The sequence below is a fragment of the Ovis canadensis genome, chromosome 25 (assembly GCF_042477335.2).
Source record: "Ovis canadensis isolate MfBH-ARS-UI-01 breed Bighorn chromosome 25, ARS-UI_OviCan_v2, whole genome shotgun sequence".
Taxonomy (NCBI): Eukaryota; Metazoa; Chordata; class Mammalia; order Artiodactyla; family Bovidae; genus Ovis; species Ovis canadensis.
In genome coordinates this window covers 29,111,376-29,134,395 of record NC_091269.1, presented here as the reverse complement: position 1 = coordinate 29,134,395, position 23,020 = coordinate 29,111,376, and positions in this window count along the sequence as shown.

Genomic DNA, 23,020 nt, shown 5'->3' with positions numbered 1-23,020 from the left:
TTGTCACCATGCTTATTTAACTTCTATGCAGAGTACATCATGAGAAACGCTGGGCTGAAATCAAGATTGCCGGGAGAAATATCAATAACCTCAGATACCCAGATGACACCACCCTTATGGCAGAAAGTGAAGAGGAACTAAAAAGCCTCTTGATGAAAGTGAAAGAGGAGAGTGAAAAAGTTGGCTTAAAGCTCAACATTCAGAAAACGAGGATCATGGCATCTGGTCCCATCACTTCATGGGAAATAGATGGGGAAACAGTGGAAACAGTGTCAGACTTCATTTTTTGGGGTTCCAAAATCACTGCAGATGGTGAATGCAGCCATTAGATTAAAAGATGCTTACTCCTTGGAAGAAAAGTTATGACCAACCTAGATAGCATGTTGAAAATCATAGACATCACTTTGTCAACGAAGCTCCATCTAGTCCAGGCTATGGTTTTTCCAGTGGTCATGTATGGATGTGAGAGTTGAAACTGTGAGGAAAGCTGAGCGCTGAAGAATTGATGCTTTTAAACTGCGGTATTGGGGAAGACTCTTGAGAGTCCCTTGGACTTCAAGGAGATCCAACCAGTCCATTCTGAAGGAGATCATCCCTGAGATTTCTTTGGAAGGAATGATGCTAAAGCTGAAACTCCAGTACTTTGGTCACCTCATGTGAAGAGTTAACTTATTGGAAAAGACTCTGATACTGGGTGGGATTGGGGGCAGGAGGAGAAGGAACGACAGAGGATGAGATGGCTGGATGGCATCTCTGATTCTTTGGACCCGAGTCTGCATGAACTCCGGGAGTTGGTGATGGACAGGGAGGCCTGGCGTGCTGCAATTCATAGGGTCGCAAAGAGTTGGACACGACTGAGCGACTGAACTGAACTGAAGTGAATAGTCTAGTGGTTTTCCCTATTTTCTTCGCTTTAAGTCTGAATTTGGCAATAAAGAGCCCATGTCTTGTTTTTGTTGACTGTATAGAGCTTCTCTGTCTTTGGCTGCAAAGCATATAATCAGTTTGATTTCAGTATTGACCATCTGGTGATGTCCATGTATAGAGTCTCCTTTTATATTTTTGGAAGAGTGCTTTTGCTATGACCAGTGCATTCTCTTTGTAAAACTCTATTAGCCTTTGCCCTGCTTCATTTTGTATTCAAAGGCTGAATTTTCCCATTATTCCAGGTATTTCTTCACTTCTTACATTTGCATTCCAGTCTCCCATAATGAAAAGGACATTTTTTTTTTGGTGTTAGTTCTAGAAAGTCTTCTAGGTCTTCATAGAACCATTCAACTTCAGCTTCTTCAGCATTACTAGTCAGGGCATAGACTTGGGTTACTGTGATTTTGACTGGTTTGCCTTGGAAGCAAACAGAGTTCACTTGGTCATTTTTGAGATAGCATCCAAGGACTGCATTTTGGGCTCCTTTGTTGACTATGAGGGCTAGTCCATTTCTTCTAAGGGTTCTTGCCCACAGTAGTAGGTAATATGGTCATCTTAGTTAATTCACCCATTCCAGTCCATTTTAGTTAGCTGGTTTCTAAAATACCGATTTTACTGTTGCCATCTCTTATTTGACCACTTCCAATTTGCGTTGGTTCATGGACCTAACATTCCAAGTTCCTATGCAATATTGTTCTTTACCACATCAGATTTCACTTCCATCACCAGGCACATCCACAACTGGATGTTGTTTTTGGCTTGGCTCCCTCTCTTCATGCTTTCTGTAGTTATTTCTCCACTCTTTTCCAGTACCATATAGAGCACCAACGAACCTGGAGAGATCATCTTTCAGTGTCCTCTTTTTGCCTTTTCACACTGTTCATGCGGTTCTCAAGGCAAGAATACTTAAGTGTTTTTCCATTCCCTTCTCCAGTGGACCACATTTTGTCAGAACTATAACATCAGTATAAATATATCTGTTAAGTCTCTTCCATTCTATTTACACCTCTTATTTTTTTAAAATATGTTATGTAAGACCCAGCAGGCAAACATTGAATATTACAGATATTTAACATCCATGTTTTGTTCTTGACATTCTTATAAATGTTTCTAGCATTTTATTATTTGCTATAATGGTTGGTATTATTTGGTATAAAGTATTCTATAGATTTTTGAATATATTTTTCATCTCTTCTCACATTATATAAAAATATAAACATAATCTAAAATCTTTGAAATATTATATTATGATATGTCTTTTTTTATTAGTATTCCAGCTTATCAGGAAAAATGGAATTAAGAAAGAAAAGGAGGGAATCAAAGTGAAGTGAAGTTGCTCAGTCATGTCCGACTCTTTGCGACCCCATGGACTGTAGCCTACCAGGCTCCTCCCTCCATGGAATTCTCCAGGCAAGAGTACTGGAGTGGGTTGCCATTTCCTTCTCCAGGAATCAAAGGTGGTCCCATAAAACTGGGGGGGCAGTAAAGCTTGTCCCTCTGTACCCACAGATGGGGAGTGGGTGTAGAAGGAAGATAACAAGAGGACAGTGATTAACATACCAGGTTTTGGTTTCTTGTATCCACCCCTTCAAACTGATCACTGAGAAAGTGTTGCTTTAAGAACTCCTGAATACCAAGGGATACGGGGAGCAAGGATAATTTGGGAGATTGGGACTGACATATACACACTGCTACATATAAAGCTGATAACTAATGAAGATCTACTTTATAGTGCAGGAAACTCTACTCAGTACTCTGTAATGACCTATCAGGGAAAATAATCTAAAAATGAATGAATATATGTATATGTATAACTGGCTCACCTGCTGTACATCTAAAATAATGCAGCATTGTAAATCAACTATACTCTAGTACAAATTAAAAAATAAAAATAAAAACTGTAAGTTGAAAAATATTGTAAAATCCAACAGCAAACACTGCCCCTAGTGTGAGGGGATTCATTTCTGTCCCTAATGAAAAAATGTGCAAGGGTCTGTGGACACCCCAAGAACTAATCAAAGAGAAGAAGATGCAGAAAGTAAGTGAAAACAGCCAAAGCATTCACTCAGATACTATATTCCAATAAAATTCAAAATTCCCAGGGGAAGCTATGAATATCACACTTGAGAGCTGCCAACCCAGATAACAGTCCAGATTGGAACTGTAGTAGATAGTGAATTTGTAAGACACCATCTGGATCCAAGCACAGATCTTCTCTGCTTTCATAAAGAGAGAGTGGACATCCTCATATCCCAGACGCTCTTTGGAGAGAAGAAAGAAGTGGTATTCTGAAAGCATTTAACTCAGGAGAGAGAGTCTCTAAAAAGACTTTCAAGTCCAGAAACCAGTAGGAATCTAAACCTTGGATATTATATATATTGACTGTGTTAAAAAAAAGGGGGGGGGAATTAAATTTGAGAAGACCAAATTATTATTTATTTGAAAGTGTAAATTTTCAGATTATTCAGCTAGGTAAAAACTGTCCTTTATACATCTGAATATAGTTTGAATAAAACTGTGATGAAGATTATTAAGAATAATACCTGCTTATTTATTTATTAGAAGATATGTTTAGTTTTATAATATGTATTTTCTATATCGTTTGAGAAGATTAACTCTTCAGTTTTCATCTGTTAATGTAAAATGATGATTCCACAATTTTTTTTGACTTTTGAATACTTTAAATTTTAAAAGTTATTGAGCATTTCATAGACTTGTTTATATGGGTTATTTCTATTAATATGCACCACATTCCAAATTGAAACTAAGAAAAAATATAAGTATTTATTAATTCACTTACAATAGCAGTAATACATCCATTACATGTTAATATATTTTTAAATAACTGTATTTGAGATGGTAATACACATATAAAAAGATACTCAGCATCATTAATATCAGGGGAATGCAAATCAAAACCACAACAAAATAGCTCATATCTGTCAGGATGGTTATTTTCAAGACAACAAGAAACAACTGCTGGTTAGGATTTGGAGCAAAAGGAACCCTGGAGGTGTGAATGCAAATTTGTACATCCACTGTGGAAAACATTATGAAAATTCCTCAAAAATTTTAAAACAGAACTACTATACAATCCAGGAACTCCACTCCTGAGTATTTATTTATCTGAAGAAAATAAAAACACTAATTCCTAAAGATACATGCATGTGTATGTTCATTGTAGCTGTATTTACAATACCCAAGATAAAGGAGCAGCCTATGTACCCATCAGTAGGTAAATGGATAAATAAGAAGTAGTATATATTTATGGAATGTTGCTGCTGCTGCTGCTAAGTTGCTTCAGTCATGTCCAACTCCAGGCTTCCCCGTCCCTGGGATTCTCCAGGCAACAACACTGGAGTGGGTTGCCATTTCCCTTCTCCAATGCATGAAAGCGAAAACTGAAAGTGAAGTCCTTCAGTTGGGTCCAACTCTTCGCGACCCCATGGACTGCAGCCTACCAAGGCTCCTCTGTCCATGGGGTTTTCCAGGCAAGAGTACTGGAGTGGGGTGCATAAAACACAGTGAAATTTTGACGTTTGCAACCACATGGATGGATCTAAAAATTATTATGCTACTTAAAGTAAGTTGGACAGAACAAGACAAATAGCATATGTATGAAATCCCAAAGGAAAAAATAAGAACAAACATAAAGAAACAGAAACAGATTCATAGATACAGAGAACAAACAGGTGGTTGGCTGAAGGGGGGAGAACTGGGAGGAGAAAAATAGGTGAGGGAGGTTAAGAGGTACAAGCTTCCAGTTACAAAATAAATGTCACAGGTATAAAATGTTCAGTGTGAGGAATGTAGTCAATCATTATTTAATATCCTTGTATGCTGATAGATGATAACTAGACTATAACAGTGATCGTTTTGAAATGTATAGAAATATTAAATCACTATGTGTGTAACTGAAACTAAATAGTGTTGTAGGTCAGTTAAACAAACAAACAAAATCATAGGAAAGGAAATCAGATTTGTGCTTATAGAGGCTGTGAATAGATTTCCCTTCCCTCTTACCAGAGGCAAGGGGAAGTAGGATTGGAAGAAGGTGGCCAAAAGGTATAAACTTCCAGTTATAAGATAAATAAGTACTAGGTATGTAATATATAACACGATACATATAATGCTGTATGTTATAAATGAAAGTTGTCTAGAAAATAAATCCTAAGAGTTCTCATCACAAGGGAAAAATTGTTTTTCTGTTTTTTAAAGTTTGCATCTATATGAGATGGTGGATATTCACTAAATTTATTAGGATAAACTTGTCATGTGCATGCATGCTAAATCACGTTAGTTGTGTCTGACTTTTTGCAACTCCATGGGCTGAAGCCCACTATGCTGCTCTGTCCATGGGATTCTCCAGGCAAAAATACTGGGGTAGAGTGTCATTTCCTACTCCAAGGGATCTTCCCAACCCAGGTATTGAGCCCATGTCTCTTGTGTCTCCTGAATTGGCAGACAGGTTCTTTACCACTAGTGCCACCAAATCATTATGCTGTATACTTTAAACATTTATTCTATATATAGCTCAATAAAACTGGAAGAAAAAAAGTAAAAATTAAAACAATTAAAAATAAATAACTGTATTTTAGAAATCAAGAAAAAATTGTGAGGGAATGACACACTTTCATATTGCTGCAAATGTTAATATCTGGCTGTATTTTTATGTTTGTTCTTGAATTCACTTATCACACTTTATGTTGTTTTTGATGTTTAGTTGTTAAGTCGTGTCTGACTCTTTTGCAACCCCATGGGCTGTAGTCCACTAAGCTCTTCTGTCCATGGAATTTCCCAGGCAAGAATACTGAAGTGAGTTGCCGTTTATTTCTCCAGGGGATCTACCAGACCCAGAGATCAAATCTGAGGTCTTCTGTATTGGCAGATGGATTTTTTGCCACTAAACCACCGGGGAAGCCCACACTTTCTGTATTTCATTTATTTATTTATTTTTTAATTTTTATTTTTACTTTATTTTACTTTACAATACTGTATTGGTTTTGCCATACATTGACATGAATCCACCACGGGTGTACATGAGTTTCCAAACATGAACCCCCCTCCCACCTCCCACTCCATATCATCTCTCTGGATCATCCCCGTGCACCGGCCCCAAGCATCCTGTATCCTGCATCAAACATAGACTGGCGATTTGTTTCTTACATGATAGTATACATGTTTCAATGCCATTCTCCCAAATCATCCCACCCTCTCCCTCTCCCTCAGAGTCCAAAAGTCTGCTCTACACATCTGTGTCTCTTTTGCTGTCTCGCATACAGGGTCATCATTCTCATCTTTCTAAATTCCATATATATGTGTTAGTATACTGTATTGGTGTTTTTCTTTCTGGCTTACTTCACTCTGTATAATCGGCTCCAGTTTCATCCATCTCATCAGAACTGATTCAAATGTATTCTTTTTAATGGCTGAGTAATAATCCATTGTGTATACGTGCCACAGCTTTCTTATCCATTCCTCTGCTGATGGACATCTAGGTTGTTTCCATGTCCTGGCTATTATAAACAGTGCTGCGATGAACATTGGGGTACATGTATCTCTTTCAATTCTGGTTTCCTCGTTGTGTATGCCCAGCGGTGGGATTGCTGGGTCATAAGGCAGTTCTATTTGCAATTTTTAAAGGAATCTCCACACTGTTCTCCATAGTGGCTGTACTAGTTTGCATTCCCACCAACAGTGTAAGAGGGTTCCCTTTTCTCCACACCCTCTCCAGCAGACTTTTGGATCACAGCTATTCTGACTGCTGTGAAGTGGTACCTCATTGTGGTTTTGATTTGCATTTCTCTAATAATGAATGATGTTGAGCATCTTTTCATGTTTGTTAGCCATCTGTATGTCTTCTTTGGAGCAATGTCTATTCCGTTCTTTGGCCCATTTTTTAATTGGGTCGTTTATTTTTCTGGAATTGAGCTGCATAAGTTGCTTGTATATTTTTGAGATTAGTTGTTTGTCAGTTGCTTCATTTGCTATTATTTTCTCCCATTCCGAAGGCTGTCTTTTCACCTTGCTTATAGTTTCCTTTGTTGTGCAGAAGCTTTTAATTTTAATTAGATCCCATTTGTTTACTTTTGCTTTTATTTCCAGTATTCTGGGAGGTGGATCATAGAGGATCCTGCTGTGATGTATGTCGGAGAGTGTTTTGCCTATGTTCTCCTCTAGGAGTTTTATAGTTTCTGGTCTTACATTTAGATTTTTAATCCATTTTGAGTTTATTTTTTGTGTGTGGTGTTAGAAAGTGATCTAGTTTCATTCTTTTACAAGTGGTTGACCAGTTTTCCCAACACAACTTGTTGTGGGCCTTTTTTTTTTTTTTTTCTGTTAAAGTGTTGTGTGTTTAGATCATACTGAGTTTGGGAGTAAATTTGTGAAATAAGTGCTCCCTAAAGAAAACATGGCTCCTGTGATAGGAAAAACCACTGTTTCACATGCTAAAGTCTACAGTGGCAACATGGAATTGTGTGCTTTTATTTTTCAATTTAGATTTAAATTATTTATCTAATTTATCTAAAATTATTATTCATCTAAATTTATTATTTATTTATCTAAATTTATATAAAATTATTTAAATTTATCTAAATCTAACTTAACTAAAATTAAATTAGATGTATTAATTTTATTTTTAATTTAGATTTTATTTTATTTTAGATCCTAAGGGAGGCTTTGCTCTGTATTAACTTATCTGTCTGAAGTTGAAGATATCTGAGAATACCAAGAAAGGCAGTTTCCTTTAGCTAAAACTTGATGAATGCCATCATGTTAAATTAATTTAGGTAAGTCTTGACTACTTAGACATAATGACTATTCTTTTTAAAAAATATTGTTTAGTTAGTTATTTGACTCCATTCATGGAATTCTCTCGGCAAGAATACTGGACTGGGTTGCCATTTCCTTCTCTAGGGGATCTTCCTGACCCAGGAATGGAAACCACGTTTCTTACATCTTCTGCTTTGGTAGGCAGATTCTTTACCATTACTGCCAACTGGGAATCCCTTAAAACATAAAAATTGCTATAATTTTCATTCAGAAAGCAATCACTCACATTCTACTCCCTGCATTGAGGATTTATTATCTTTCAAATATTTCCAGTCAATTTCTTTAAAATCATGACACTAAAAAAAAAAAAAAATTAACAGAGACTAAATTGGAGAAATTTACACACAGTCTTTATCTCAAGCGAAGAGACGTCACAGTATTGGAAAGAAATTGTCAGTTCTAGAATTGTGGAAAATTCTGAAAGAGGTGGGAATACCAGACCACCTGACCTGCCTCTTGAGAAACCTGTATGCAGGTCAGGAGGCAACAGTTAGAACTGGTCATGAAACAACAGACTGGTTCCAAAAAGGAAAAGGAATATGTCAAGGCTGTATATTGTCACCCTGCTTATTTAACTTCTATGCAGAGCACATCGTAAGAAACTCTGGGCTGGAAGAAGCACAAGCTGGAATCAAGATTACCAGGAGAAATATCAATAACCTCAGATATGCAGATGACACAACCCTTATGGCAGAAAGTGAAGAAGAATTAAAAAGCCTCTTGATGAAAGTGAAAGAAGAAAGTGAAAAAGTTGGCTTAAAGCTCAACATTCAGATAACGAAGATCATGGCATTCAGTCCCATCACTTCATGGGAAATAGATGGGGAAACAGTGTCAGACTTCATCTTTTTGGAGCTCCAAAATCACTGCAGATGGTGACTGCAGCCATGAAATTAAAAGATGCTTACTCCTTGGAAGGAGAGTTATAACCAACCTAGATAGCATATTCAAAAGCAGAGACATTACTTTGCCGACTAAGGTCCGTCTAGTCAAGGCTATGGTTTTTCCAGTGGTCATGTATGGATGTGAGAGTCGAAACTTTGAAGAAAGCTGAACACTGAAGAATTGATGCTTTTGAATTGTGGAGCTGGAGAAGACTCTTGAAAGTCCCTTGGACTGCAAGGAGATCCAACCAGTCCATCGTAAAGGAGATCAGTCCTGGGTGTTCATTGGAAGGACTGATGCTGGAGCTGAAACTCCAATACTTTGGCCACCTCATGCGAAGAGTTGACTCATTGGAAAAGGCCCTGATGCTGGGAGGGGTTGGGGGCAGAAGGAGAAGGGGACGACAGAGGATGAGAAGGCTGGATGGCATCACCGACTCAATGAACGTGAGTTTGAGTGAACTCTGGGAGTTGGTGATGGACAGGGAGCCCTGGTATGCTGTGATTCATGGGGTTGCAAAGAATCAGACATGACTGAGCGACTGAACTGAACTGAATTGAAAGAAGGAAATTAAACTTTTTTATCTCAAGTTCTTCAGGAAACAGATGAAGTCTTTGACTCCTCTCTTTAAGAAGGAAAAGTGAGCAAATCTACAAAATGTTTCATAAATTTTTACTGAATTCGTGACATCTATCTTTAAACTTCTAAATGTTTTATGGATCTCAGATAATTTAAGAAAATTTACAAATGAAAACACATGAATTTTAATTAAATGGAAATAAGCAGCTGTACTAATTTTGATAAATATTTCAGTCATTTACAGTTAATGATTGTTATCTATTCGTGTAGCAGAAGCTGAAAATATCAAAAATTATTACTCAGACAACTCTCATGCATGCTGTTTTTGAATTATAATTTTGACAGGTTCACAATGTTGCTTTCTGACTCACGTCTTCTCAATGCCAAAGCTCAAAGACAAATTCACTTTCTCAAAAACCAGTCAAATCATATCAGTAAGATTTAAAAAAAATAAACTTTGGGTGAATTTATCATATCTTATTGGTCATCAGGGGAGCCATTACTACAGTGCTGATAAAAGTTTGGCTGATTAGGAGTTTTCTGATTTTTTTTCTTCTAGAGAAGCTTTTCATAAAAGATGTAATGAGCCATATATGTATTTTTCAATATTCCAGTAGTCACATTAAAAATAAAAGGAAGCTGGTGATAGTAATTTAATATTATAATTTTAATTAACAGTACAGTTCCTTCTTCATCAACACAGGTTTGATTTTTGTTTTTTATAAAGTTTGGATTTATTTGGTCATCTATAACTTTTATAAAACAATAAATAAAACAATCTAGATGGTCTATTTTTAGTTTTAAAAATTATTCAATTACTTACAGTTTGTATTTTTCAACATTTTATAAACAATTCAAAAAATATACTTACCCCTGAGAACATATTAAACACCTCAGCTTTAAGCTGAACATAATAGACCACTTGGAGTAGGAAATGACAGCCCACTCCAGTGTGCTTGCCCTGGTAATCCCATCGATAGAGGAGCCTGGTGGGCTACAGTCCATAGGGATGCAAGAGTCGGACATGACTTAGTGACTGAACAACAAAAAGAACTAGACCATCAATGTATTTTGACTCCAAGCGAAACAATTAGAAGCATTGTATTCAATATATTGGTTTAATACAATTAAGTGCATTGTATTGTGTTAACTCAAGTGTCAGAAGATTAATGTTCTGTGTCCTTGAGGGTTTTGTGAGAGTGTTCACCACTCAGTGTTTACCAAAATGTCACATCAAATGACCAAACACCACATTTAGAAAATATCTGGGCACTTAAAAAGCAGACAGAAATCACAGTGCATTCAATAAATAAGTCTGTTTTGTTTTGAATGATGAATAAAAATTAAAGAATTCCAGAAATCAAGAATGAAATAAATGATACCAGAAAAACAGGCTCATTTCTTTAGAACAATACAGGTTTGAGCTATGTGGATCCACTTATAAGAGAAAGTTTTTCAATGTACAGTTAGTCCTAAATATTCACAGGCTCTCATTCATGGATTCTATCAATAGGAAGATCTTGGTTTCCATCTATGACTAGTTGAATCCATTGATGAGAGATCTTTGGATACTAAGGGTTGACTGTTAATCCAAAATATCATTATTTCAACATGTAATCAATATAAAATAAATGTCTATTTTACATATTTTCAAACTAAATATTTGTCATCTAGTATTTATTTCATACTCACAGCCTATGTCAATTTTGACTAGATATGTTTCAAGTGTTCAATACCCACATCTGACTGGTACCTACTGAATAGATAATGAGGGACTAGAGACTGATCTAAGGGAATCATAATGTTTTTCTACATTTTGTAAAACTTTAGAATGTACATTTGTTGCCATTCAGTTGCTCAGGCCTGTCCAGCCCTTTGTGACCCCATGGACTGCAGCACACCAGACTTCCCTGTCCTTCACTATCTACCAGAGTTTGCTCAAACTCATGTCAGTTGAGCAGATTATGCCATCTATCCATCTTACCCTCTGTCATCCTCCTCTCCTGTCCTCAATCTTTCCCAGAATCAGGGACTTTTCCAGTGAGTTGGCTCATTGAATCAGGTGGCCAAAGGATTGGAGCGTCAGCTTTAGCATCAGTCCTTCCAGTGAATATTCAGGGTTGATTTTCTTTAGGATTGACTGGTTTTATTCCTTCAATGTCCAAGGGACTCTCAAGAGTCTTTTGCAGTACCATAATTTGAAAGCATCAGTTCTTCAGCACTCAGCCTTCTTTATGGCCCAGCTCGCACATCCATACATGATTACTGGAAAAACCACAACTTTGACTATACAAACCTTTGTCAGCAAAGTAATATCTCAGCTTTTTAATGCACTTTCTAGGTTTGCCATAGCTTTTCTTCCGAAGAACAAGCATTTTTTAACTTCATGTCTGCAGTCACTGTCCTAAGCGGTTTTGGAGCACAAGAAAACATAGTCTGTCACTGATGGGACTGGCTGCCATGATTTTAGTTTTTTGAATGTTGAGTTTTAAGCCAGGTTTTACACTCTCCTCTTTCACCTTCATCAAGAGGCACATTAGTTTCCCTTCACTTTCTGACATTAGAGTATTGTCATATGCATATCTGAGGTTGTTGACATTTCTCCCAGCATTCTTAATTCCAGCTTGTGCTTCATCCAGCCTGGCATTTCACATGACATACTCTGCATATAAGTTAAATAAGCAGAGTGACAATATACAGCCTTGACGTATTCCTTTCCCAGTTTTGAACCAGTCAGTTGTTCCATATCCAGTTCTAACTATTTCTTCTTGACCTACATACAGGTTTTTCAGGAAGCAGATCGTATTCCCATCTCTTGAAGAATTTTCCACAGTTTGTTGTGATCCACAGAGTCAAAGACTTTAGCCTAGTCAATGAGCAGAAGTAGATGTTTTTCTGTAATGCCCTTGCTTTCTCTATGATAAAACAGATGTTGGTAATTTGATCTCTGGTTCTTCTGCCTCTTCTAAATGCAGATTGTACATCTGAAAGTTCTTGGTTCACATACTGATGAAGCCTAGCTTAAAGTAGTTTGTACTTTGAGCATTACTTTGTTAGCATGTGAAATGACTGAAATTGTGTGGTTGTTTGAACATTATTTAGCATTGCATTTCTTTGGGGTTGGAAAGAAAACTCACCTTTTCCAGTCCGGTAGCCACTGCTGAATTTTCCAAATTTGCTGACCTATTGAGTGTAGCACTTTAACAGCATCATCTTTCAGGATTTGAAATATATCAACTGGAATTCCATCACCCCCACTAGCTTTGTTCATAGTGATGCTTCCTAAGGCCCACTTGACTTCACATTCCAGGATGTCTGTCTCTAGGTGAGTGATCACACCTTTGTGACTGTGGCTCAGATCATTAACTCCTTAGTGCAAAATTCAGACTTAAATTGGAGAAAGTAGAAAAATTAACTAGACCATTCTTGTATGACCTAAATCAAATCTCTTATGATTATACAGTTGGGGTGACAAATATATTCAAGACATTAGGTCTGATAGACAGAGTGCCTAAAAAACTATGGGTGAAGGTTTGCAACACTGTAAAGGAGGCAGTGATCAAGACAATCCCCAAGAAAAAGAAATGCAAAAAGGCAAAATTGTTGTCTGAGGAGGGCTTACTAATATCCATGAAAAGAAGAGAAGAGAAACCTAAAGGAGAAAAAGAAAGATATACAGATTTGAATGCAGAGTTCCAGAGACTAGGAAGGGGAGATAAGAAAGCCTTCCTCAGAGATCAGTGCAAGGAAAGAGAGGGAAACAATAGAATGAAAAAGACTAGAGATCTCTTCAAGAAAACTAGAGGTACCAAGGGAACATTTCATGCAATGATGGGCAAAATAAAGGACAGAAATTGTATGGACCTAACAGAAGCAGAAGATATTAAGAAGAGGTGGCAACAATACACAGAAGAACTGTACAAAAAAGACATTCATGACGTAGATAACCATGACGGTGATCACTCACCTAAAACCAGACATCCTGGAATGTGATGTCAAGTGAGCCTTAGGAAGTATCACTATGAACAAAGTTAGTGGAGGCGATGAAATTCCAGTTGAGCTAGTTCAAATCCTAAAAGATCATGCTGTGAAAGTGCTGCACTCAATATGCCAACAAATTTGGAAAACTCAGCAGTGGCCATAGAACTGGAAAAGGTCAGTTTTCATTCCAATCCCAAAGAAAGAATACTCAATCTATCACACAATTGCATTCATCTCACACACTAGCAAAGCACTGCTCAAAATTCTCCAAGCCAGGCTTCAACAGTATGTGATCCATGAACTTCCAGATGTTCAAACTGGATGTAGAAAAGGCAGAAGAACCAGAAATCAAATTGGCAAAATCTGTTGGATCATCAAAAAAGCAAGAGAGTTCCAGAAAAACAACTACTTCTGCTTTATTGACTACACCAAAGCCTTTCATTGTGTGCATCACAACAAACTGTGGAAAATTCTTAAAGAGATGGGAATACCAGACCACCTGACTTACCTCCTGAGAAATCTGTATGCAGGTCAAGAAGCAACTTAAGAGCTGGTCATGGAACAACAGAATGGTTCTAAATCAGGAAAGGAGTAAGCCAAGACTGTATATTATCACCCTGCTTATTTATCTTAAATGCTGAGTACATCATGAGAAACGATGGACTGGAGAAGCACAAGGTGGAATCAAGATTGCTGGGAGAAATATCAATAACCTCAGATATGCAGATGACACCACCCTTATGCCAGAAAGCAGAAAAGAACTAAAGAGTTTCTTGATGAAAGCAAAAGAGGAGAGTGAAAATCTGGCTTAAAACTCAACATTCAGAAAGCTAAGATCATGGCATCTGGTCCCATCACTTCATGGCAAATAGATGCAGAAACAATGGAAACAAGGACAGACTTAATTTTGGGGGCTCCAAAATCACTTCAGATGGTGGCTGCAGCCATGAAATTCAAAGATGCTTGCTCCTTGGAAGAAAAATTATGACCAACCTAGACAGTGTATTATAAAGCAGAGACACTACGTTGCCAACAAAGGTCTGTCTAGTCAAAGATACAGTTTTTCCAGTAGTCATGTATGGATATGAGAGTTGGACTATAAAGAAAGCTGAGTGACAAAGTATTGCTGCTTTGCAATTGTGGTGTTGAAGAAGACTCTTGAGAGTCCCTGCAAGGAGATCCAACCAGTCCATCCTAAAGGAACCTAGTCCTGAATATTTATTGGAAGGGCTGATGCTAAAGCTGAAATTCCAATACTTTGGCCACCTGATGGGAAGAATTGGCTCATTGGAAAAAACCCTGATGCTGGGAGGGATTGAAGGCAGGAGGAGAAGGGGACAACAGAGGATGAGATGGTTGGTTGGCATCACCGACTCGATGGACATGACTTTGAGTAAGCTCTGGGGTTTGGTGATGTACAGGGGGCTCTGCCATGCTACAGTCCTTAGGGTGGCAAAGAGTCAGACATCACTGAGGGACTGAACTGAACTTAACTGAATAAGTAATAGGATAGGAGGAAATGGTATATATATTTAAATGTTCTGCAGAGAAAGCTCTGAAATATGCAGCTTTTTTTTTTAGAGGGTAAAAACTACACTGTCATGTAACTGTCAACAAAATATATTTGTTTATATAAGATACATCTTTCCAAGAAAACAATTTTACTTTCTATTAGTTCTCACCATTAAGTTTTGCTTTTGAGATCCAGAGAGAAAATTGTTAACATGTCTTTCCCTATACCAGATTCTCCAGGAACCTACAGAGACAAACAAAGACACACACAGACACATAGACCCAAAGATACACAGACACACACACACACAACTACACACACTTGGAAGTGTTTTAGTTTATTCCTTTATTCTTGGAACACTATATTCAAATTTGTTTATCTAAAAAGAGAAAAAAAATGCTATATGTTATTACCCATTTTTCATGCTTGCATCAGTTATATCAGAGATTGATGATTTATGTTATTCAGTAGTCCACTTTTCATAAAGTCTGTCTCTAATTATATCTTTAATGTTAAAAAGAAAGAAAAGTGAGAGAAAGCCTTGGCTCTTATCCAATGCATCTAGTATTTTAAATATTCCTGTTTTTAAAATGGGCTAAGTAATCTTAGCGAAATTTTAGCCAATCACATTAAAAATGCTTGGTAAAGCTGACCATGGTATAGTGATTATGAAGCAGCTGAAATTCTTAAATTCCTTGGCAATTTTCAAGAATATGCTTGTTTTAAAGAGTGCTTTTGGTAGAAGCCATTGAATATATAACTTTGAGTTTTATCTGAACTTGGTCGACTCATGGCATTTTATCTCATCAGCAGAGAAACTACATTCTCCAAATGAGGTTGCTAAATGTTTTTAACAACATAATGATTGCAAAGATGAAATTGAAATTCTTCAGATGTATAGGAGCTTCAATTTCTTTTAAGATCAAATTGCCAGGCCCATACTGAGATGTGATGATCTCTCCCAAATGATGTGTATTCAGTTCAGTTTTGTTCAGTTGTTCAGTTGCTCAGTCGTGTCTGACTCTTTGCGACCACATGGATCGCAGCCTACCAGGCTCCTCCGTCCATGGGATTTTCGAGGCAAGAGTACTGGAGTGTGTTGCCATTGCCTTCTCCAGCTAATGTCCTGACAACTAACCTATTAAAAATCACAAAATTTGATATGCTCTGACTGTGCTGTGTTTAGTCTGTCAGTCATGTCTAACCTTTTGCAACCCCATGGACTGTACCCCACAAGGCTCCTCTATCCATAAGGTTCTCCAAGCAAGAATACTGAAGTGGGTTGCCATCCCCTCCTCCAGGGGAACTTTGCAAACCAGGAATCAAATCCAGGTCTCCCACATTGCAAATGGATTCTTTACCATCTGAGCCACCAAGGAATCCTTAACTAATATGCTGACTAGTAGCCTATTAAAAATCACAAATTAATATATGATATTTAAAATCATATCTGTTTTCAAATTCAAGGTTATATAATTTGAAAAAAGCATATGTAAAATAAATTTTATATGATTTTTAATATATATATATATTTATATTAGGAAAAGTATCTTGATTAAGATAACCAAAACCTTGTACACACTATTTCCATATAATTCAACCATTATTTCAAGCAATTCATTGTTTTATTTGAGTTAGTATAAATAATATTGCTGTGGTCTGTGTTTTTTAACAATTATCGTAAAGTAGATCTAGTAAGGTGAACATGTGAAGTATACTCAATAGAACTGAATATTTTAATCCTTGATCACTCATTTGTGCTATAAATTGGAAAACAGGAGAATTTGTCATAAAAATAACACAAAGAAGGTTGCTGTACTCTACCCACTTGTGAGACTTATAGGATAACTAATTTTGATGTGTATTTTTTATATTTATCAGTTTAACACTTTATCTTTTGTATGCATTTACCTCTAGAACATCTCCATAGGTGTAGTGGAGCAAAATTTATGAAAAATTTTTATTAAACAGGAATGGTATGAAAGTAGGAAAGAGTAGGGAAAGATGTTGGTTGAATAAAAATAGTGTGAATAAAAAAATAAAATGAATAAAAACTCAAAACATAAGTTGTGTAAGAAAACTTAACTAGTAGTTCTTGCCCTAAGGATTGTCCAATCTTGTTTAAAATACAAATATTTGGGCTTGAAAGAATGTACTTAAATAATTCTTCAGAATAAAATACACAAATGCAGTTGAACTTTAATCTTGCATTTGTTGTTTAGCATGTATTATTTATTTTTTACTTAAATATCATTAGGGGATTTTAATTGATTTCAACTTCTTAGGTGAGAAAATTAAAGCTCAAATCTGAAAAAAAAAAAAACCCACATGATGTCTAGATAACTACTTATGTAAGATCAAAGATAGAGAGTATACAAATTGGGCTTTAAAAAAAAACATGTAATATATGCAATCATGGGAGAAAATATACTTTTTCTGTTAAATTTTAGAGCAAAATCTCAAACTTATGCTTAGTCCAAAATAAAACTGAAGTCTAGACTTATGGTAATTTTTCTATACTACCTACAGTTCCATGGGAAATGTTATACAGAGTTAAAACTTGATAGTATTCAAACTCATAATCTTCTGGAGGAAAAGAAAATTTCAAATCACTAATTGTGCCTCCAACAATTTTAAAAGAATTTCTGACCTGAGAATGGAGGACCAATAATATGGAGGCAGAAAAAATAACTCAGGGCATTGAAAATATGTGGAGAGGATAGAACACAGTTTCTTCTACAGCTACAAATTTCAGAAGCCAAATCACTTCAGTTCTGAGTTTAAACCAGTTTTTTCTTTCCTATTTTTTTAAAATAAACTATTTTTGGTGTGATTTTGGGATCCAACAAAGCTCAGCAGTGAGTTCAAAGAATTTCCAAGTTCTTTGTCTCCTAAATATGAACAGCCTTTCCCACTATCAGCAGGCCTGACCAGAGTGGTACAATTGATAAACCTATATTAACACATCATAATCAGCCAAAATCTATAGTTAAAAATAGAATTCAATCTTGATGTCTCTTCTATGAGTTTGACAATAATGTGTTCACATATATCCATAATTACAGTATCCTGAAGAGTATTTTCACTGCTATAACAACCCTCCGTGATCCATTCATTGATCATCTTACTCCCTTTAACCAAAATCCAGTAATCACTAATCTTTTAGTGTCTTCATCAATTCAGTTCAGTCACTCAGTCGTGTCCAACTCTTTGCAATCCCATGGACTGAAGCAAGCCAGGACTCCCTGTCCATCATCAACTCCTGGAGCTTACACAAACTCATGTCCATTGAGTTGGTGATGCCATCCAACCATCTTATCTTCTGTTGTCCCCTTCTCCTCCTGCCTTCAAACTTTCCCAGCATCAGGATCTTTTCCAATGAGTCAATTCTTCCCATCAGGTGGCCAAAATATTGGAGTTTCTGCTTCAATATCAAGTCCTTCCAGTGAATATCCAGGACTGATTTCCTTTAGGATGGACTGGTTGGATCTCCTTGCAGGGACTCTCAAGAGTCTTCTCCAACACCACAGTTGAAAAGCAGCAATTCTTTGGAACTCAGCTTTCTTTATAGTCCAACTCTCATATCCATACATGACTACTAGAAAAACCATATCTTTGACTAGACAGACCTTTGTTGGTCAAGTAATGTCTCTGCTTTTCAATACGCTGTCTAGGTTAATCATAGCTTTTCTTCCAAAGAGCAAACATCTTTTAATTTCATGGCTGCAATCACCATCTGCAATGATTTTGGAGCCCAAGAAAATAAAGTCTGTCCCAGTTTCCGTTGTTTCCCCTATTTGCCATGAAGTGATGGGACCTTAGTTTTCTGAATGTTGACTTTTAAGCCAACTTTTTCACTCCCCTCTTTCACTTTCATCAAGAGGCTCTTTAGTTTTTCTTCACCTTGTGACATAAGTGTGGTATCATCTGTGTATCTGAGGCTATTGATATTTCTCCCAGCAATCTTGATTCCACTTGTGCTTCATTCAGCCTCTCATTTTGCACGACGTACTCTGCATATAAGTCAAATAAGCTGGGTGATAATATACCGCCTTACATGCTCCTTTCCTGATTTGGAACAAGTCTGTAGTCCCATTACCAGTTCTGTTGCTTCTTGACCTGCATACAGATTTCTCAGGAGGTAGGTCAGGTGGTCTGGTATTCACCTCTCTTTAAGAATTTTCCTCAGTTTGTTGTGATCCACACAGTCAAAGGCTTTGACATAGTCAATAAAGCAAAAGTAGATGTTTTTCTGTCAGAGAAGGCAATGGCACCCCACTCCAGTACTCTTGCCTGGAAAATCCAATGGATGGAGGAGCCTGGTAGGCTGCAGTGTGTGGGGTCGCTAAGAGTCGGACATGACTGAGTGACTTCACTTTCACTTTTCACTTTCATGCATTGGAGAAAAAAATGGCAACCCACTCCAGTGTTCTTGCCTGGAGAATCCCAGGGACATGGGAGTCTGGTGGGCTGCTGTCTCTGGGGTCACACAGAGTTGGACATGACTGAAGCGACTTAGCAGCAGCAGCAGGAGCAGCAGCAGATATTTTTCTGGAACTTGCTTTTTTGATGATCCAACGGATGTTGGCAATTTGATCTCTGGTTCCTCCGCCTTTTCTAAATCCAGCTTGAACATCTGGAAGTTCATGGTTCACATACTGTTGAAGCCTGGCTTGGAGAATAGTTTTGCCTTTTTCAAAATATCATATAGTTAAAATCATACAGCATGTAGCCTTTTCAGATTGGCTTCTTTCACTTAGTAATAAGCATTTAAGTTCTTGTATGTTTTTTCATGGCTTGATCATTCATTACTTTTTTGTGTGAAAAACATTCATTTGTTTGGAGGTACCACAGTTTATTTATCTATTCACCTACTGAAGGGGCATCTTGGATGCACCCAAGTTTTGGTGGTTAAGAACAAAATATTATAAATATCTGTTTTTAAGTTCTTATGTGAAAGTTAATTTTCAACTACATTTTTGAGTGGCACACTAAATGTATGTTTAGTTGTGTAAGAAACTATTAAACCATCTTCCTAAAGGACCATTCCAGTTTGCATCCCTCCCAACAATGAATGAGAGTTTTTATTTCTCCCCAATCTTCTGCATTTGGTAATGTCAGTGTTTTAGATTCTAGCCACTCTATTAGGTATATAGTGGTATCATTGTTTAATTGCATTTTCTTAATGATATACTGTAGAGCACATTTTTATATGCTTATTTGCTATCTCTATATCTTCTTCTAGGTCCAGATCCTTAGCGTATTTTTTTTTTTTTGGAATTGTTTGTTTTCTTAGTGTTGAGTTTTAAGAGTTCTTCTTTCATTTTTGATAATGATAGTCCTTCATTAGCTATGTTTTTTGGAAAATATTTTCTCCTAGTCTGTGGCTTGTCTTCTCATTTTCTTAACATTGTCTTTTGAGAGTAGAAATTTTAAATTTTAAAAAAGCCCAGCTTATCCAGTTTTTCTTTTATGGATCATGCCTTTGTTGTTGTAGCTAAGAAGTCCTCACTATACCCAAGGCTTTTGCATAACTTAACCTCTAGGATTTTGGCAGTTTTGCATTTTACATTTAGGTGTATCATCCATTTTGCATCAATATTTGTGAATGGTATAAGGCCTGTGTCTAGATTTATTATTTTGCATGTGAATGTCCAATTGTCCCAGTACCATTTGTTTTGTTTTTGTTTTTTAACTTTACTTTAAAATACTGTATTGGTTTTCCATTACATTGACATGAATCCTCCACGGGTTTTATTGGCTTTATTCCTTTGACAAAGATCAGCTGACTACATTTACTTGGGTCTATTTCTGGGCTTTCTATTCTATTCCACTATTCTGTCTCTATTTTTACCACTAGCACACTGTTTTGATGACTGTAGCTTTATTGTAAGTCTTGAAGTGAGGTATTGTCAATCTACCAAATTTGTTCTTTTCAATATGGTTTTAGATATCCTGGGCATTAGCCTAATTTTTTTTTTTTAATTTTTATTTTTACTTCATTTTGCTTTACAATACTGTATTGGTTTTGCCATATATTGACATGAATCCGCCATGGGTGTACATGAGTTCCCAATCCTGGACCCCCCTCCCACCTCCTACCCCATATCATCTTTCTGGATCATCCCCATGCACCAGCCCCAAGCATCCTGTATCCTGTATCGAATATAGACTGGCAATTCGTTTCTCACATGATAGTATACGTGTTTCAATGCCATTCTCCCAAATCATCCCACCCTCTCCCTCTCCCTGAGTCCAAAAGTCCGTTCTATACATCTATGTCTCTTTCGCTGTCTCACATACAGGGTTATCATTACCATCTTTCTAAATTCCACATATATGTGTTAGTATACTGTATTGGTATTTTTCTTTCTGGCTTACTTCACTCTGTATAATTGGCTCCAGTTTCATCCACCTCATTAGAACTGATTCAAATGTATTCTTTTTAATGGCTGAGTAATACTCCATTGTGTATATGTACCACAGCTTTCTTATCCATTCATCTGCTGATGGACATCTAGGTTGTTTCCATGTCCTGGCTATTATAACTGTGCTGTGATGAACATTGGGGTACACGTGTCTCTTTCAATTCTGGTTTCCTTGATGTGTATGCTCAGCAGTGGGATTGCTGGGTTATAAGGCAGTTCTATTTCGAATTTTTTAAGGAATCTCCACACTGTTCTCCATAGTGGCTGTACTAGTTTGCATTCCCACCAGCAGTGTAAGAGGGTTCCCTTTTCTCCACACCCTCTCCAGCATTTATTGCTTGTAGACTTTTGGATCACTGCCATTCTGACTGGTGTGAAATGGTACCTCATTGTGGTTTTGATTCACATTTTTCTAATAATGAGTGATGTTGAGCATCTTTTCATGTGTTTGTTAGCCATCCATATGTCTTCTTTGGAGAAATGTCTATTTAGTTCTTTGGCCCATTTTTTGATTGGTTCGTTTATTTTTCTGGAATTGAGCTGTATAAGTTGCTTGTATATTTTTGAGATTAGTTGTTTGTCAGTTGCTTCATTTGCTATTATTTTCTCCCATTCCAAAGGCTGTCTTTTCACCTTGCTTATAGTTTCCTTTGTTGTGCAGAAGCTTTTAATTTTAATTAGATCCCATTTGTTTACTTTTGCTTTTATTTCCAGTATTCTGGAAAGTGGATCACAAAGGATCCTAGTGTGATTTATGTCGGAGAGTGTATTGCCTATGTTCTCCTCTAGGAGTTTTACAGTTTCTGGTCTTACGTGAAGATCTTTAATCCATTTTGAGTTTATTTTTGTGTATGGTGTTAGAAAGTGATCCAGTTTCATTGTTTTACAAGTGGTTGACCAGTTTTCCCAGCACAACTGTTAAAGAGATTGTCTTTCCTCCATTGTATATTCTTGCCTCCTTTGTCAAAGATAAGGTGTCCATAGGTGTGTGGATTTATCTCTGGGCTTTTTCTTTTGTTCCATTGATCTATATTTCTGTCTTTATGCCAGTACCATACTGTCTTGATGACTGTGGTTTTGTAGTAGAACCTGAAGTCAGGCAAGTTGATTCTTCCAGTTCCATTCTTCTTTCTCAAGATTGCTTTGGCTAGTCAAGGTTTTCTGTATTTCCATACAAATCGTGAAATTATTTGTTCTAGCTCTGTGAAAAATACCACTGGTAGCTTGATAAGGATTGCACTGAATCTGTAGATTGCTTTATGTAGTATACTCATTTTCACTATATTGATTCTTCCAATCCATGAACATGGTATATTTCTCCATCAATTAGTGTCCTCTTTGATTTCTTTCACCAACATTTTATAGTTTTCTATATATAGGTCTTTAGTTTCTTTATTTAGTTTTCTTTTATTGTCAATCTACCAATTTTTTTTCTTTTCAATATGGTTTTTTATATTCTGGGCATTAGCCTAATTTTTAAGCTGAGTTTTTATATTTAAAGTGTTCTATTTTTATTTTTGTAGATGAGGCAAGTTTGAGTCTTGTGTTGTTACCCATTCTGAAACTCTCAAACTGGTATATTTAGATGATTTTCAATTAAAGTGTTTATTTATCAAATTGGACTGTGTTGTGTGTTAGTCGTTCAGTCATGTCTGACTCTTTGCTACCCCATGGACTGTAGCCAGCCAGGCTCCTCTGTCCACGGAATTCTCCAGGCAAGAATATTGGAGTGTGTTGCCATTCCCTTCTCAAGGGGATCTTAGTATTTTCAATATTTGTTTCTTTTTCTATTTGCTGTCTTTATTTCTTTCTTCCCCTCCCTTTTTTTCCCAACAGCTCTTATGTTAACTGAAAGCTTTCTGTGATTCTTTTA